At 43.1% G+C, this 19238-nt stretch overlaps 1 protein-coding gene across 1 annotated transcript in view; it reads left to right on the top strand.

Annotated features, from left to right (window-relative positions):
• The window catches only part of RASEF (RAS and EF-hand domain containing), a 99259-nt gene that overhangs the window by 43188 nt on the left and 36833 nt on the right, over positions 1-19238 (top strand). The window lies entirely within an intron of this gene.

Consider the following 19238-nt stretch of genomic DNA (forward strand, 5'->3'; position numbering starts at 1 on the left):
TAGAATCCACTATGAATTCTTCATTGTACCAGAGGGTGCTTGAGGATAATGTGAGGCCATCTGTCGGAAAGTTGAAGCTCAACGGAAGGTGGACCTTGCAACATGACAATGACCCTAAACATACCAGTAAATCCACCAAGGAATGGCTGAAGATAAAGAAATGGAGGGTTCTGGAATGGCCAAGTCAAAGCCCGGATCAAAATCCCATTGAGATGTTGTGGGGGGATTTGAATCGAGCTGTGCATGCAAGAAACCCCTCAAACATCGCACAGCTGAAATAATTCTGCATGGAGGAGTGGGCAAAAATTTCTCCCAGTCGATGTCAGAGACTGGTAGACAGTTATAACAAATGCCTACTTGAGGTTGTTTCTGCCAAAGGCGGCAATACCACCTATTAGAGCCAAGGGTGTACTTACTTTTTCCACCTGCGAATTTGCATTTATGTTTATTTAAATTATACAATTGTTACGGATCCCGGATTTAGAGGAGTTACTATTCATGTCATTGCTTATTAATGTTTATTCTATGAAAGGTTGTTGTGGTTAAAGGGTTAGAGAGGCTCCGGATAACAGGAGACCGGAAACGGGATAGTGAACCGGAAGAAGAAAAAAAGACACGAGGTCCGGGAGAAGCGGCGATCTTCTTCTTCCTCGCCCAGCTCCGACGCGAGCGGTGTCGATATTGAGCAGCGTGGGGGACGCTGCGTTTGAAAGCCCGTCTGGCGAAAGGAGTTACCTGCGCGGGGTAATTACCGATTGCACGTCAAGTTGCCGTGGGTTCATGCACGGAACCAAGCGTCCGTCACAGTTCGCCTCACCGTCTACAAGGACGCGTACGGGTCGCACCTTGGGCCTCGCGCGCTGTGCAAGCCGCGCTTTGCTTGGCCCGCTTTGCTTTGCAAGGAGGTGTGCGCTGCAGCCGCTGTCCCCGGTACGCGACGTGCACGTTTGGAACACGTCAGCCAGGGGTGCGTTCAACCGCCTGTGTGAGGAGAAGGCGACCTTCACCTTGGTCTGGAGGGGCCCAGAGACATTGTGAGGGACAGTGATCATTGAGGGGTCGTGAGTGGGGAAAGGGGGGAAATATATAGGATGGCCATCTTAGTAAGATTGTTGATGGATTGTTGATTGCTGATGTTGGAGGGAGAATATATTATTAAGTAATCCGGATCCTTGGTGTGGGGTTTCTTATTGACTTGAATTATTGTGTCTTTCATATGGATTGCGCTACGAAAGCGTATAAATCAGATATCTTTCGGGCGGGGTTCTCCCACGGTCCGGGGGTCACCAAGACCAGGTAGTTACCGGGAGGACCACGTAACAGAATTGGGGGCTCGTCCAAATTACGATTTGCGGATTCGCAATTGGGTCTACGTCCGGGATCTATAAAATTTTCTAAAATTTAGTCCGGGAAAGAATTTCCAAGAGTGGGAACTTTTCCAACGTTCCCAAAATTGTTTTGCTCTGCCGACAAAACAACAACAACATCAAAAAAAAAACAATAGCAATAATAGTAATACTGTTGCTTTTCTTTGTTGGAAATTTCTGGGGTGAAGGTTAACAGGTGTTACCAGTAGTCACCATGGCGTTTGTGGCACAGAACTTTGCGGTAACCCCTAGTGAGGCACAGTTCCGAGCATTACTAAAATCGGACCTCTTGAAATTGGCCAAACATTTTAACTTGGAGGTCCGAACTAATTTGAGGAAGGCAGAGTTGCAGACCACGGTGATACAGTCTATGGTGGGATTAGGAACATGGGACGAGTTAGCCTGGGAGTGGCTACCCGAAGAACCAGAAGACGTTGAGCTCCAGAAACTGGAGTTGCAATTACGGAGCCAGGAACGGATCAAAGAAGAGGAAAGGAAAGCAGAAGAGAGGAGAGAAGAGAAACAAGCAGAGGAAAGGAGAGTGGAATGAGAACTCCAGGAAAGGTTAAAAGAAGAAGAAAGGAAAGCAGAAAAGGAAAGAGCAGAAGAGGAAAGGAAAGCAGAAGAGAGGAGAGAAGAGAAACAAGCAGAGGAAAGGAGAGTGGAACGAGAACTCCAGGAAAGGTTAAAAGAAGAAGAAAGGAAAGCAGAAAAGGAAAGAGCAGAAGAGGAAAGGAAAGCAGAAGAGAGGAGAGAAGAGAAACAAGCAGAGGAAAGGAGAGTGGAACAAGAACTCCAGGAAAGGTTAGCAGAAGAAGAAAGGAAAGCAGAAAAGGAAAGAGCAGAAGAAGAAAGGAAAGCAGAAGAGAGGAGAGAAGAGAAACAAGCAGAGGAAAGGAGAGTGGAACGAGAACTCCAGGAAAGGTTAGAAGGGAGAAAAGCAGAGGAGAGGAGAGCTGCCAGGGAACTCGAAGCAGAGGAGAGAAAAGCCGAAAGGGAGTTGAAGGAACGTGATCTGGCGCTTCAGCAAGAAATTAAATTCAAGGAGCTGGATTTAATGAGAGAACGGGGAGAGGTACCGCCCTTGCTGACGGGGTCGACACCTAGCCAGAACACCTGGGAGGTGGGCAGACATGTGAGGCTGGTTCCACCCTTCAGTGAAAAGGAAGTCACTCAATTTTTTCCACACTTTGAGAAAGTGGCTCGACAGTTAAACTGGCTGGAGGAGGCCTGGACCATACTTGTGCAAAGTGTGCTGGTGGGTAGAGCTCAAGAGATTTATTCGGCGCTACCAATGGACCAATGTGCAGATTATGAGGTATTGAAGAAGCACATCCTCAAAGCCTATGAGTTGGTTCCTGAAGCTTACCGGCAAAAATTCAGGAATGCCAGGAAGAGGGAGAGTGAGACCCATGTGGAGTTTGCCAGAGTGAAAGAAAACATGTTTGATCAGTGGTGTAAGTCGAAAGGAGTCGGGAACGACTTCGAAGCATTGCGTGACCTGATGCTGGTGGAGGAATTTCAACAGTGTGTCCACGAGGACATCAAAGTGTACCTGCAGGAAAAGAAAGTACCAAAGTTGTGGGACGCAGCCACCATGGCAGATGATTATGCCTTAACACACCGGATAGGGGTCCACACACCTAGCTCCTCGCCTAGACTTCAGCAGGGGAGTTATGGAACACCCGGTGCGGAGAACGACAATACATGGCGGCGACCTCGAGAGGATTATGGGGACAACGCGGATACCCCAACTGTTCGAAATCAGAGGGCTACGGGCCCAAGACAAACTTATTTCCCGGGGGGCCCGAGGCAGACCACGAGTTTTTCCTCCGGGCCTACTTGCGCCTTTTGCAAAAAACCTGGACACTTCATGTCCAGTTGTTACCTTATGAAAAGGGACAACCCAGAGCGGAGTCCGACTATTACAACTCCGAATGCGATGGCTAGCGTAAGAAATCGCCCACAGAAGAGTTACCAACCATTTATTTATGAGGGGTTTGTCTCACCCGAGGGAGACTTGACTAACCCAAGACCTGTTAGGGTATTGAGGGACACAGGAGCCCATCAATCCTTAATGCTTGAAGGCATTTTGCCATTGTCAAAGAGTACCGCAACTGGTGATAGTGTTCGGTTACAAGGGATCGGTGGCTGTGTTAGTGCCCCACTTCATGTCATCCATTTGGAATCCGATTTGGTGTCAGGACCGGTCACCATCGGTTTACAAGCCACGCTTCCTGTAGAGGGGGTATCGGTGATTATCGGGAATGATTTGGCCGGGGGGCATATTTATGGTAACCCGAGGGTGGGTAAAGAGCCCCGCAGGGGAAATAACACCACCCCAGCTCGGGATGGCGACAAAAGTTCCAAGTTATTCGTAGGGGGACTGAACTTCAACACAGAGGAAGAAGTTCTGACCTCTGTCTTCAACAGATATGGGCCGCTGGTGGAAGTGCGGGTGGTAAAAGACAGAGAAACGCAACGGTCAAGAGGGTTCGGCTTTGTCACGTTTGCAAGCACAAGAGACGCCAGGGAGGCAGAGAAGAATTGGAATGGTAAGGATTTGGAGGGTCGGACCATAACAGTAGGGAAGGCATTTCGTAGGCGTCGAGAGGTCTACAGAAGAGGACCACTTGGCGGTAGTTTTGGTGTTGGCAGCAGCCGATATTACGATGGAGGCTCCCAGAGTTACGGCATCTCCCGAAAGAATGATTGGCAGAGGTTTGGCCGAGAAGGAGACCGCCAGTCAGGGGACTGCTGGGACAAGGGGTCCCACCGTAACTGTTAGGAGTCCGGAGAAGTTGAAGCACTCTATATACGGCGGAGCCGCCGAGCCTGGACTCCTACACGGGCTAACCGTGAACGCCACGTTCTTAAAAGGCGTCCCGGTAGGGAACGTTCCTACACGGAATAACCGTGAACTCCACGTTCTTAAAGGCGTCCATGTAATGAACTTTCCTCCCCGGACTAACCGTGAACCCCACATTCCTTAAGGCATCCATGTAGTGAGTACTCAGCTGGGCCTCCATCCAAGAGCAACTAGAAGTGGTTGACGCTTGGACTAGAGGGAATTACCTGGGAATCTCTGGGGGGTTTTGGTGAAAGTTTGTTGCTTTATTTTTGAGATGCGATAATTGTGCCCGGGGGGAACTGATGATTTGGGGTATCGGGTTGGTTTATCAAAGTGGCCGGCACAGAAAGTTTTCGCGGGGTTCAAACTTTCTTTCTTGAAGGGGGGGAGTGTTACGGATCCCGGATTTAGAGGAGTTACTATTCATGTCATTGCTTATTAATGTTTATTCTATGAAAGGTTGTTGTGGTTAAAGGGTTAGAGAGGCTCCGGATAACAGGAGACCGGAAACGGGATAGTGAACCGGAAGAAGAAAAAAAGACACGAGGTCCGGGAGAAGCGGCGATCTTCTTCTTCCTCGCCTAGCTCCGACGCGAGCGGTGTCGATATTGAGCAGCGTGGGGGACGCTGTGTTTGAAAGCCCATCTGGCGAAAGGAGTTACCTGCACGGGGTAATTACCGATTGCACATCAAGTTGCCGTGGGTTCGTGCACGGAACCAAGCGCCGGCACAGTTCGCCTCACCGTCTACAAGGACGCGTACGGGTCGCACCTTGGGCCTCGTGCACTGTGCAAGCCGTGCTTTGCTTGGCCCGCTTTGCTTTGCAAGGAGGTGTGCGCTGCAGCCGCTGTCCCCGGTACACGACGTGCACGTTTGGAACACGTCAGCCAGGGGTGCGTTCAACCGCCCGTGTGCGGATAAGGCGACCTTCACCTTGGTCTGGAGGGGCCCAGAGACATTGTGAGGGACAATGATCATTGAGGGGTCGTGAGTGGGGAAAGGGGGGAAATATATAAGATGGCCATCTTAGTAAGATTGTTGATGGATTGTTGATTGCTGATGTTGGAGGGAGAATATATTATTAAGTAATCCGGATCCTTGGTGTGGGGTTTCTTGTTGACTTGAATTATTGTGTCTTTCATATTGATTGCGCTACGAAAGCGTATAAATCAGATATCTTTCGGGCGGGGTCCTCCCACGGTCCGGGGGTCACCAAGACCAGGTAGTTACCGGGAGGACCACGTAACAGAATGCACTACAAAATGTAAATGTTTCATGATATTTGTTGTGTTATATCACCTTTATCTATCAATACTGTTGAAATGAGGATCAAATAGCTGTGTGTTGAAATATGTTGAAAAAGTCAAAACTTTACACGGGGTGTGTACTTACTTTTCACGTGACTGTATATATATATATATATATATATATATATATATATATATATATATATATATATATATCAGTCACTATGCGACCTTCATATCATCAGTGGAGAACCGCCAGCAAGGTGTCCCATACAGCTGCTGCTGCACCTTGCTGGGAGCGATAAGCACCGCCTGCCACACGGTAACGTTATCTCTGGTATCCACTCATCATATGGAGTATGACGTCATGATGTTCGCTCATTAGGTTGGAGAACCAGATTACAGATAATATATATATATATATATATATATATATATATATATATATATATATATATACGTATATATATATATATATATATATATATATATATATATATATATATATATATACATATATATATATATATATTGTTGCGGAGATGAGGACTGTATATTTTTTGATTGTGTGCTGTACTATTATTACTATTGTTTATTCTGCGCCCCCTACCTCCGGAGCTGTGTAAAGGTGAAAGGGCATCCCATAATTAGTCCACAAGCATACACGTCAGCCAAGTAATAGAATACCCCTGTTGATAGTTATCTCTTATTCTGTGTTTTAGTGTAAGGCTGTGTCTCCCATTAATTGAAGTACTCCATTGCACCAGTGAAAGAGAATAGATCCCCTTTCCTTCCCATCCCCAAAATCTCCATTTCCTTTTACATCCCCTTCCGTCATTGCCGGGCCTCGATTGCCGAATTACCTCCCCTCCAATAACCGCCATTGACCATGTGCTCGAATCGGAGAAGAAAGGCGTGCCCGCCCGTCATCATCAAGGGCGGAGCCAGAGGGTCGCATGACCAACCAGGGCCGAGGTGAGCACCCCGATGGGCGTGTCCTAAAGGCAGGCGGCTTAATCGCCGGAGGCGTTATAAAGGCGTGCACGCAGGAAGCAAGTGAGTCGGTTGCCAGTAGAGGGTCCGTGAAGAGTTGGTCACAAAGAGTTGGTCGTCAAGAGAGAGTCGTGAAGAGTCAGTCAGTGGAGTCGGTGGTCAGTTGGTTGCGGTGAGGAGTCGGTGGTGGCGGTCAGTGGTTGCGTTGGTTGCGGTGAGGAGTCGAGGAGGGAGGAGATCAGAAGACAGGAAGGCCTTGAGTTGGACTAAGCAAGAGAGGAAGTTCTTGGACTGGGTGGGACTAAGAAAGAGAGAGAAAGAGTCCTGAAGCTTGTGAGGGAAGGAGAGAGAACCCGTCACACCAACCCCCCAAGCTCCGCGTTGGCTCCACCAAGCGTTCACCTCCACCAAAGCTCCACCAAGCTCCGCGTTGGCTCCACCAAGCGTTCACCTCCAGCCATCCACCTCCTGCCATTCCTGTCATTCCCCGCGTGAGTCTGTCTTTTGTTTGTTCTGTCCTGGGTTAATTAAGACTGTAGGTAAGCTAGTATTTTCACTGTGTCACCTGCGTCTTATCTGCTTGTAAATAAACGTGACTGCTTTCTTTTTGCTTATGTGTGTAAATAGTAAATAAATTTAGTAGTATTTCCAAACCTTTCCTTGCCTTCGTTTTCCTCTTTGCATTCGTCGTTTTAGTCTTTTCCCCTCATTGAGCAGCTGCGGTGCGATCCGGCCAACGTTTGGGTGGAATCGGGTGAGTCGGGGATCCTGTTAGGTCGCGGTAATACACCACCGCTCGGTCATCATAACATCTAAACCGCGATCAGTAACAATATATATATATATATATATATATATATATATATATATATATGTATGTATATATATATAATATATATATATATATATATATATATATATATATATATAAATAAAGTAAGCAATTTAGTGGCCCAAGCCATACACAACATATTGAAAGTTAGTCATCATCAAGATATTCATCTTCATCAGAGTCACTTTCCTCTGAAACAGAAGAATAATCTGGAATGGTTGATTATTGCAAGGTTTTGGAAGTGCTGTCCTGAGATGTCGCACTGGCTTGCACAAGCCATTTTCCAGGGTCCATCCATGGGTCAAGGGAGATGTAGCAGGATCAGATTTTTCAAAGTTAGGCAATAAGTATGTCTGGAAGTTCACTCTCTTCACCTTGAGGTCATGGGAGTCTGTCAGGTGGAATTCTTCGGGTTGACTTCCTTTTCATGCTCTTCCACTTTTGAGCTCGAGCTTCCCCAGAGACTTGCTAATTTTGTCATTGTGGATGAATCTAATAGTGAACATGGCCATGTTATCAAGAACCTCTCTTGTTGCAGGGATATCTTTGCCAACAGTCTGCAGCATAGCCCTGGACTCATCTAAGGATGATCCTTTTTCATACAGTCGTTTTCCCATGGCCAAAGAACGATGTTGTTGTATCACAACCTGTATGTACATGAAGAGGGACAATTATTTCAGACACAGCCTGGGTACAAATGGTTTGGCAATTGATGATTTCTCCTTTCCGTTTTATTGCCAGAAACCCATCAATCTTATGAGCAGCAAATGCGGCTAACACGATAACATCTGTATCTTCTGAATCTAGGATGACTGGTGTTTGGATTCCTGCTTTGCGAATTTGAGAATATATGAAAAGGAGAATTGTATCGGCTTCAATGTGTGCACATTCAAAATCATGAACTTGACCTCCTGTTGTTAAATTCTCACATTTGGAACCCACAGAATATATGATTTCAGCATTGAGGCCTTCGTGACATAACACGCGTAGCTCACTCTTTAGGAATGTCTGTAAACGTTGCTTGTTTGCTGAGCTACGTAGTAGGTCCTGAAATGCTTTTGGTGATGGGAATTTATCTGATGATTTCATGAAGACATTTCTTTGCCCATCGAGGCAGCCAGATTTGTTTGACCTCAAGCTGTGCTCGCTGTCTTTGATAGAATAAGGTAAGTCATATGGGTCTTTAACAAGAACAATTTTACTTGCAGATGAGTGTCTGTTAATGACAACAGAAAGTATCTTTGAAGCATAATCTGCCCATGTGTAGCTTGTTCCATCTGGCTTGTTACGATCTTCAGCTGAAGGGGTGCATAAGTGCCATATGAAACCCATGTCGACTATAGCTATGAATTCATCTGGTAACTGTTGAACTTTTTCCACGTTCAGTGCTTCTACAAGTTTTGACTTTTGACCCTTTCTCATTGTGCCATTTATATTAAATATTGGCAGACACTCCTCAGTGACTCAAGATTCCATCACTTCTGAGAGGAGGAACTTGGCCTTGTGTGCTTCAGCGAGTGCAATGACTGATGCCATTGCTTTGTTTTCCATAGCTTTGGACTTGGTGATCTTCGCAGTAGAAGCATCTTTTGCTTGTGGTGGGTTGCTAAAATTTCTTCTTGAATTCCTGCGAATGGTTGCATGAAAAGATTTGCAGTTAGTGAACATTCTATCTTTGCAGAACGTTTCCAGCAAATTTTCTCCTTCCTTGTATGCTGAATCAAAGTCACTGACAAGCTCATCAGAAGCAAGAACACCAGACATCAGTGATGTCAGTCTTGTGTTGTTCATGCTGAAAGGATCACAGTCAAACTCAGTAATGCAACTATCTAAATCTTGGACAGCTTGCTCATCTTGTTTGATGCGAGTTGGAGCATTTTCTGTGTGTCCTTGATGTGACTCATGTGTGTTTGCAAGTGCATGTAAAGATGAACGTACTCTGTTCACTGAGTTTACATTGCGCACATCAGAGAGGAGCATCTTCTCATTTTTCAAGATTTTATGCCAACCAGCTTTCATCTTGGAGCCCTTGTTCATTGTCATTTCAATCCATAGGTCAAGTGGTAGACAAGAGTAAGGTTTTCCTTTTATGGACTGTGCAAACAGACCTTCTCTCATGTATTTGGCTTTCTCTTCTGGAAGACTTTCAATTTCTAGACAGTACTCCACAATCCACCTGCCATACTTGTCATTATCATAGATCTGTATCCAGGGTATCATCAGCCTGAGCGATGCTTTGAATTCTTCCCAGTTTCTAGTTCTTCGAGCATGCAAGTTCATCATCAAAATTTCAGTCATTTGTAGAAAACTCAACCAGAATCGAGCCATAGGACTATTTGAACTTTCTATCCTTTCTACTTCATGTGACTTAATGCTTGTGACTCCTGGATTAGCTTCAAGAAGAGCTTAGGATTCCTGACGTTGCTCTGGCATAGAAGAAGGGTCTTGTAGAATTTCTCAGTTAACTTTTACCCCATCTGGGTATGTGGCTCCATTTTGAATACGTCTGGTGATCATTCGTCTCATCAGAACTTCATACATGAGCTTCAGACATCTGATACTTCTCTTGAAGTGTTTACCTCGTAAGGCTTGATCAACTGATCCCGCTGCAACAAGAATGTCAGCAAGTCCTGATTCATGGAAAAGTTTATCCATTGCAGAAATGAAAGACCAGTGTAAGTGAAAAGGGCCCATAGACGGCAAGATAATGCTGAATTGTGCTGGGTGTTCATACTTGATTTGCACTATGAGGGCATACACAGGTTGGTCACCAACTAACTGAATAAAGGGCATGCTCTTATATTCTGCTGCTGCAACAATCCTACACATCACTTCATGTACAACAATCTTGTTTGGAGGGCTGGGGAATGTCAGGAAGTAATAGGGCTTGCTTTTCACAACAGATGGCTGGACTGTTGCCTGGAAACCAGCAAAAGCACTTGTATCTTGTGTCTCAGGTGTTCGTGGTGTTTGGTCCTCATTCAAACGTACAAGTGCATGGATAATTCCCCTCCTTTGCTGTATTTCACTGCTTTTTGGAGTAATATCAATTCCTGTGCGCACAGCTGGACTTCCACGCTGCACTGTTTTGTATGGCTGGACTACATGCTGGTCAACACACATACGTTTTACATCACTGGATTTCGGAACTGTAAGAGCTCAGGTGACGTTGATGGATAATTCACAAGGTTTTCTGGCTGAACAAACATCGCATTTGTACGGTGCGATGTGTTTGCTCCTGTCAGTGTATCATCATTGAAGTCATCATCGTCCATTATCGCTGTACCAGGGATGCTAACTGCCAACTCAATAGGACTAGTATTGTTGTGTTCTAAGTCTACTTGGTCCAAGCATCGTAGAGATGCAGTATGTCTTTGTAACTGATCCCAAGTGAAAATTTCTCGGCTTTTTGTCAAACCATGCAGCGTGACAGATAACCTAGCTTTGAAAGATGTGCGTGCCCCTGTCATAAATGAGGAGAGAAGTGAGCCCATTGCAAAGACTTCAGGATCATCTTTTTCCTTGTTTTGCTTGCAGCCTTTTTTGTTTTTTTTAGAAGACTTACAAATAACCACAAAAGCTCATCTATTTCTTCTTCTTTGATCAGTTCTTCAAGATGTGGTGGCCATGCCATGATTGACATAGTTGATGCCCTACTTCTGAGCCTTTGGGCTACTGTCTCGGCAAGATTCTCATCGCTAATGCCCCAACTGTTCATTGCTGCTTCAACATAGGTACCTCCAGCTGAGGTGTCATACACTAAAGCACTTTCATTCTTATGAAAACGGTCATGAAATCCAATTTTGTCTTGGAATTCCTCTTGCAGCATGGATTCAGGTAGGCCGATTTCACAATTGAAGTCATGCCAAAGTTCTGTAACATACCAGTGTAGTCTTGAAGTAGACTTTGTAAGGTCCGAAATTCATGTTGTTGAAATATAACATCACGCACATGTTGGTAAAACATCTGTTTTACTTCAGATAAATGTATGCGTTGTACATGGAGTCTCTTTTCATCACCAGAAGCATTTTGCATTGACGATATGTGTAGTTTCCAACAGGAGCGATGGTAACGAATCTCAGCAGCAAAGGGATCTGGCGTTGATTCAATAAGTGCTAAAAGTCTGTCTCTCATACTCTCATCCTCCAGATAAACTGTCTGACTTTTGAAAATGTTCTAGGCATCCATCTGTTCCATGGTGTGAAACTTGTCACGCCCAGGATGCTTTGTATCCTCAGGCCTCATACACCAAATGCAAAAAATGCTTATCACGTATTGTTCCTGTGGCTGAACGTGCTTTTCTTCTTTCAGCATTTGGCTTAGAAGTAACAAGGCCTTCAGGATTACTCTGTGTAGCAGGTTGCTCACTTTTGCTTTTACGTTTCAAAGCATGCTCCAGTTTTTGCTTACTTGTGAGCTGAGTTTTGCACAATTTGTGGTAGTATATACCATTTGGTCCATTTTCCCATGAAACTTTGTCAAATAAACTACCATATCTATCGAGTCCTCTCCACTTGTTTGCATATTGTTTCAAATGCTCCCAAGCTTCTGGGGATGTCTTGCTTTTGTCTTCGTAACAGTCTTGGTTGCAAATAATGCAGCAGCCACAGGTCATCTCATCACTCCTCCTTTTCTGACCTTTACCAAATGATGTTGCCATTGTTTACATCAACCTGAAAAAAGACAAAAAACAAATTTAGCAAGTACAATACAATTATGTGTTCCACATATCTAAAAATAGATGTGTAATAATATCTTAAATATTAATGGTACTATTAGTGAACATTTTAAAGCTTAAAATCTTATCGTTATTGTAAGTACAAAAATTATGGTAAGTAAGAGAAATATCTTATCTTTAGCGCAAATCCATGTTCCGACATATGACACTGCTGTGGAAAAAATCTTCAACAACTAGTTGTTAATAAATTCAACTTGAACATATAAAGGTTGTTAGAATTTCATGGTATAAGACTTTCAGCTGTTGTCAAAGTATCTGGAAAATAATCTCTGAAAAAAATTGATAAATAATAATGGTAAAAACAATAATTTCTTCAATAACTCATCAAATATTAAGAAAATGACAAGAGCAATTGTACTTTTGAATTCCTTGACCTCAAAAACATATATTTTGACACAAAAATCATCTTTCTAACTTAATTAGAAGTGGAAATATGGCCAAATCAGTATTATGGGCGGCCATCTTGGATTTCGTCCTCTGGTGGAGTTAGCCCACACTTTTGCGAGGGGTCCCCCGGCTAAAAAAATTTTAGTATTGCCTAATCATCCAAAATATGCCTTCAAACCATGGTCCTGAGAAAATGGTCACGGAATCTATTAGCTGGTCCCCTATTAATACTATTTTGGGACGGTGGAGGAATAGGAGCGGGGATGCTGAGAGGACAATGGTAGAGAGTGGGAGGCAAGAGATGTCGGGGGCGGCTGGCAAGATATGTTTTGTATATTATCTGTTGTAGGATCTCTCTGTCAGTTTACAAATTTACTTGCTGAAGTGGTTGCCTTTAATCGCCTCATTATGTTCATACTTCACTCTTGTTTCACTTTGATCACCACCAACCTTTTTTCATCATTGTCTATCTGCAATAACTTCGTGTTTGCTCCTCAATAACCCCCCCCCCCCCCCCCCCCCACTCCCTGTATTTCCCTTTCCTTTAATCTATCGCTACCTTCATCCATCAGGTTTATGCACATGGCACCACATTTCCTCCAATGATCCGCTATTCTTTTTTTTTTCTTGAACATCTCAACCTGAGTTATTCATTCAGGATGCAATTAACATACTGATGCACCTCCACAACCCTTGAACCCTCAACAATGTACGTCCACAACCCTTGAACCCTCAACCTTGTACCTCCACAACCCTTTAACCCTCAACCTTGTACCTCCACAAACCTTGATCCCCCAACCTTGTACCTCCACAACCCTTGACCAATAAACTCTCACACCTACAACCCTTCATCCATAAGCTCTCACATCCACAATCATTGATCCCTCAACCTCACAACTCCACAATCCTTGATCCCTCAACCTCTGACTTCCACAACCATTGATCACTCAACTTCTGACCTCCACAACCATTGATCCCTCAACCTCACACCTCCACAACCCTTGATCCCTCAACCTCTGACCTCCATGACGATTGATCCCTCAACCTCAAACTTCCACAATCCTTGATCCCTCAACCTCTGACCTCCACAACCCTTGATCCCTCAACCTCTCACCTTCACAACCCTTGACCAATAAACTCTCACATCCACAATCCTTCATCCATAACCTCTCACATCCACAATCCTTGATCTCTCAACCTCTCACCTCCACAACCATTGATTCCTCAACCTCACACCTCCACAATTATTGATCCCTCAACCTCATACCTCAATAAGCCTTGATCCCTCAACCTCTCACCTCCACAAATCTTGATCTCTCAAGTCTCAACCTCTCACCTTCACAACCTATAAAACATCTATACTATAAAAGTGAATTTGTATATTTTTTACGGCATAGCCCTATAGAACAGTGTTTGTCCATTTGTATGTATGTATGTATGTATGTATGTATGTCCCCTCAAATGTATACCAATCAGAGCTGAGGATCTGGTCACATGGCAGGGTGATGTGATTACGTCTGATGTCATTACAGCGGTACGGTGGATGACTCTCCACACACCGCCATTTTGATTAATATGCCGTTCATGCCGAACATATCGTCAAACCTGTCATATATCACAATCGCCATGCTCTACCTTTACGTTTTTCATTCAGTGTGAAACACAAACAAACCGGTTGTTAAAATGACCATCAAATATCGAAAGCATCGGCATTACGTCTCTTCCAACAAAACGGTATGTACCCAACCCTTGTGGAGTATAATCTAGATTGCAGTAGATCTTCCCTCAGTTTTGTAAGTAAAACTTACCTCACGGATGTCTGGATTCCTCCAAATTTCTTTGTTTGATGTTATACACAGCATTAGCGACTGTTTAAAAAGCTAATCATGTGTGTTTGTGGTTTATAATATTTTACAAGTCCGGCTACACTGCTGTTAGACTTTTGGTCTTGTTTATTTACATATGCTTCAAAAAATAAAACAAAATACTGAACCAAATCCAAACAAACTTATATGTTGCCTAAGGGCACTCAAGTATGGTTTCTGTCAGTGTAGCATATCTGGGGGAGGGGGTTCAGATTGGGGGGGAAGCCCCAATTATTTCGATGTAAATGTGTATCGTATGATGCCATCTGGTGGTACTACAAATCATCCTCTTAAAATGCGGATGATAAAACATGTAATTCATCAATAAAGAAGATTTAAACAACCTGATAATTTGCATGATGTTGAAATCTGAGTGAGAATAAGTTGAAATTTTCAAAATGTTTCATTTCACTCGTTTTAAGTGGAGGTTCAATCCAAAGCTTCCAACACTTAACCTTGCAACTACAGACCAATCAGCCTGCTCCCAATTATCAGCAAAGTCATGGAATCCATCATTGTTTCGGATATCAAATCCTTCCTTTTCTCCAATGGCTTGATCTCTGATCATCAATTTGGATTCAGACCAGGTCACTCTACTCTGGACATGCTGCTTCTGCTGTCTCAACAATGGATGGAGGTCCTCAATGTCAAACAGGAAACTAGAGCTGTCTACAAAATAAATAAATAAATTAAAAAATTTAAAAAACACTGACCATCGCATCGAAGTGCCATTTTGCTCACGCCATATATAAGCAGCAAGGATGGTTGAAGAAGGTGATGTTAGCTGACTTCTAAGCAGATGGGAGATTTACCTCGGACAAATTATAGAGGGAATAAAGCAGAAGGCTTATGAAGTACAACCACTGGCCGAGTTTGGGGGGTGGGGGGCAGGGGGCAATGCCCCAACCGTAATGTTTTTCAGTTGTTTTCAATTAAGATAAAAACATCCCGTATTTAAACGTGAGTAACAATAATGAACGTAAACTGTATTTATGATTTCACGGACACTGTAACTACACTAGCAAATGGTAATTTTGGAAGTCTAACCGAGCTACCCATTATTAATATTAAGCCTTTGCCCTCCCCCCCTCCCACCCCCCCCCCCCCCCCCCAATAGAGAAGTCAAACTACGCCTATGAGTACAACCTGTTGTCTTTTGATTAAATCCATCAGCAAAGCGGCAGGTAAAATGCCTTGTCCATAATATACATGTAATGCCACACACTCTGTGCAAGCCGAGCTGCAAGTCATCCACTGTCCAATCGTGAAGTCACTTCTCGTGGTTCCACGAGGATTTTAAAGTTATTCCAATTTTTTTATGGTGTGACCCGGAATTTTGAAAAACAAGACCAAAAGTCTAACAGCAGTGTAGCTGGGCTTGTAAAATATTATAAACCACAAACACACATGATTAGCTTTTTAAACAGTTGCTAATGCTGTTCATCTATCTATAATTCCAGTAATCTCTGTGTGTTTGTTTGTTTGTACGTTTGTTTGTTTGTACGTTTGTTTGTTTGTACGTTTGTTTGTCTGTGACCGCTGTTTCTCGACAACCACGGGTCCGATATACTTTAAACTTGCCAGGTATATTGCTGGGGACCCGAGGATGTGCCTTTTCAAGGTTTCATATTAATCGGACAATTACTTACCGAGCTATGTCCAAAAAACGATTCAACCAATCAGAGAGCAGCGAGCTATCGCGTGTGCCGAACGTGGCGAACACACTCTGCCTCGGATGGCACATTTGAGAGCGTATTCATTTATTTCCCGTCGGCAAACTATGTTGGCGCTATGTTGGCGTTAAACGATGTTTTAAAACTAATTAAAACCCCGGGGGGATTGTCACTGTACTCGCAAGCCGTTCGCCGTTCGCTTTGGCGTTGCGAATGGACCAAAACATTTCATGAACCAAACCATTTCATGTAAAGCGTTCGCCGTTCGCTTTGGCGTTGCGAATGAACCAAAACATTTCATGTACCAAACCATTTCATGTAAATAGAGGGGGGGATATAATTTTAGATATAGATATAGTACGGGCATGCCCTAGTAACATTAAACAAAGAAATTTGGAGGAATCCAGACATCCGTGAGGTGTTTTACTTACAGAACTGAGGGAAGATCTACTGTAATCTAGATTATACTCCACAAGGGTTGGGTACACACCGTTTTGTTGGACGAGACGTAACGCCGATGCTTTCGATATTTGATGGTCATTTTAGCAATCGGTTTGTTTGTGTTTCACACTGAATGAAAAACGTGAAGGTAGAGCATGGTAATTGTAATATATGACAGGTTCGACGATATGTTCGGCATGGACGGCGTATAAATCAAAATGGCGGTGTGTGGAGAGTCAGCCGCCGTACCGCCGTAATCACATCAGACGTAATCACATCACCCTGTCATGTGACCAGATCCTCAGCTCTCATTGGTATACGTTTGAGGGGACATGCATACATTCATACATACAGACATACATACATACATACATACATACATACATACATACATACGGACAAACACTGTTCTAGACGGCTTTGCCCTTTGGGCTATGCCATAAAAACAAAAACAAAATGGTGGCATACATAACAGGTAAACATTTTATTTTGTATTTGCTGAGAATTCACTTCAAAATTGACATTCAACAAAATTCTGTGAACTAATTTGATTTTGTGTTTTCTTTCGTTTTCCTTTCCCATCTATAACCTGAATGTGCAATATTTTTTGCCAACACTAGTGATAAATAGGTTCATTTAGTCAGCGACGTGGTCTAAAATCGACTAAAACTTATGTTGATATGTAATGCCTTGGAGAGTTTCAATTTACATGTTTGAGATGTTGATGGTCAAGAAATGCAAGTCAACGGAATAGGGAGGTTAATTTCCAAGCTTTTGAAGTTCTTGCATTTTGCTAAATGGCACCAAAATGGCAGTTTCCAAAACTATAAATCTTGTACTGGTTCATTTTCAATATCTGTCTGCCTACGGGTAATCTTGCTACCAAATTGGTTTCTTGCAGCATCGATTGATATCGGAAACTCGTAATATGTGAGAGTGAACATCACAGCATTAGGTCCGTGTGACGTCACAAAGAGGCACAGCACAAAGCCGAACAACAATAATGACCTTCTGTAAAAGTACAAACAAAACCGATATGTTATCTCTCATACATTACAAGCTCTTGCTTTTGCTTGAAATGACGAGTCATAAACAGAAAGTAATTTGAAGCACATTTATATCTCCATCCGCAGTTCAATATGGCTGTGATCGTACAAATGATAACATAACTACAATTATAATTTGACACATAAATAACATTGTAAATTTATTGAAAGATATAATACTTCGGGTTGGCTGGTGTGGTATTGAACAATGAGAACCCAGGTTCAAATATCATTTACTATCTTTGTGATTAACAGAAAAGTACACCGATGCCTCCAAACGTCCCTACCTGTACTCCATGTAAAGAAATATTGAAATAATAATAATAATATATATAAATATAATTGGTTTCTTGATACAAACATATATGTAAATCCATACAGTCGTGGCCAAAAATATTGGCACCCTTGCACTTTTTTTCAAATAACTCACAATTTTCTCGAAAAAAAAGTTGAAATTGACAAAAGTATTTGGTCTCCACAATTATTTATTTCACTGTTAATATTACAGAACCTTTGTTTTTGATTCAGAACTTAATCTATCATTTCAAATCAGAAAATAAAAAGAAATGGCATTGACAAAATTATTGACACCCGAGACTTAATATTTGGTAGCACAGACTTTGGACAAAATAACTGCAGTCAAGAGCTTCCTATAGCCATGAATAAGCTTCCTCCACCTCTCTACTGGTAGTTTGTCCCACTCTTCTTGTGCAAACTGCTCCAGTTCTCCCAGATTTGAAGGGTGCCTTCTCCAAACTCCCATTTTCAGATCTGCCCACAGGTGTTCAATGGGATTTAGATCTGGACTCATTGCTGGCCACTTCAGAACGGTTTAGCGTTTTGTCTTGAACCATTCCTGGGTGCTTTTTGAAGTGTGTTTAGGGTCATTATCCTGCTGCAAGAACCATGACCTTCGACGGAGAACCAGCTTTCTGACATATTTATATATATATATTTTCCCTTCCAATGAAATTAAGCAGGAGGCCATTAGGCCCATAAAAGCCTGTGTTAGATGAGTGCATCTTCAATACACTTTCACACTTACTAACAAATACATACACTGATGCACTCCCATCTGGGGTCTGCCTTGCAGGCACGTAAGACATGAGCCATTATAAAGCTCGCAGTGTTTGTGTGAGAAATCTCTGAGGATATCCCGAGGACTCAAAAGCTCAGTGGGCTGTCACCATGTAAGTGATGATGTTAGTGGGTTTGAGTCCCGGGTTGAGTCAGAATTTTTTCACACTAGTCCCACGCAGGAATTTACTTCCTGTTTATTAAATATATATATATATATATACATATGTATATATATATATATATATATATATATATATATATATATATATATATGTATTCCCTTCCAAGGAACTTAAGCAGGAGGCCACAAGGCCCATGAAAGCCTGTGTCATTGTTACCAACCCATGGTTGTTCATCTGTGTTGTATACTTTTATAATGCTGAACATTAAGAAACATCGGCCATTTTAAAAGATTTTGGTATGACGCACCGACAAGATGCCCAGGTTAATGTCCAGACGAGGGATGCGAAGCGGAACACCATGATGACAGTTTATAGCTGGGTCAGGGTTCGAAGCCAGGTTCTTCATCCCAGACACAGGTATGCATACCTCTAGACTATCCTGCCAGCCCAAAGCTGCTCTTTTAGCCTAATATTACTGCAGAAATAAAAACCCTAACAATCATGATTTGCTCTGGGTTGGAGTCTTATAGCATGCTATAGTTAATCAGGTGTAGGCTACCATTGTAATGCCTTGGGCAGGTGCCAAACAATGGTTA

Source organism: Myxine glutinosa, chromosome 2 (genome assembly GCF_964187855.1).
Source record: "Myxine glutinosa chromosome 2, kmMyxGlut1.1, whole genome shotgun sequence".
In the NCBI taxonomy this organism is placed as follows: Eukaryota; Metazoa; Chordata; class Myxini; order Myxiniformes; family Myxinidae; genus Myxine; species Myxine glutinosa.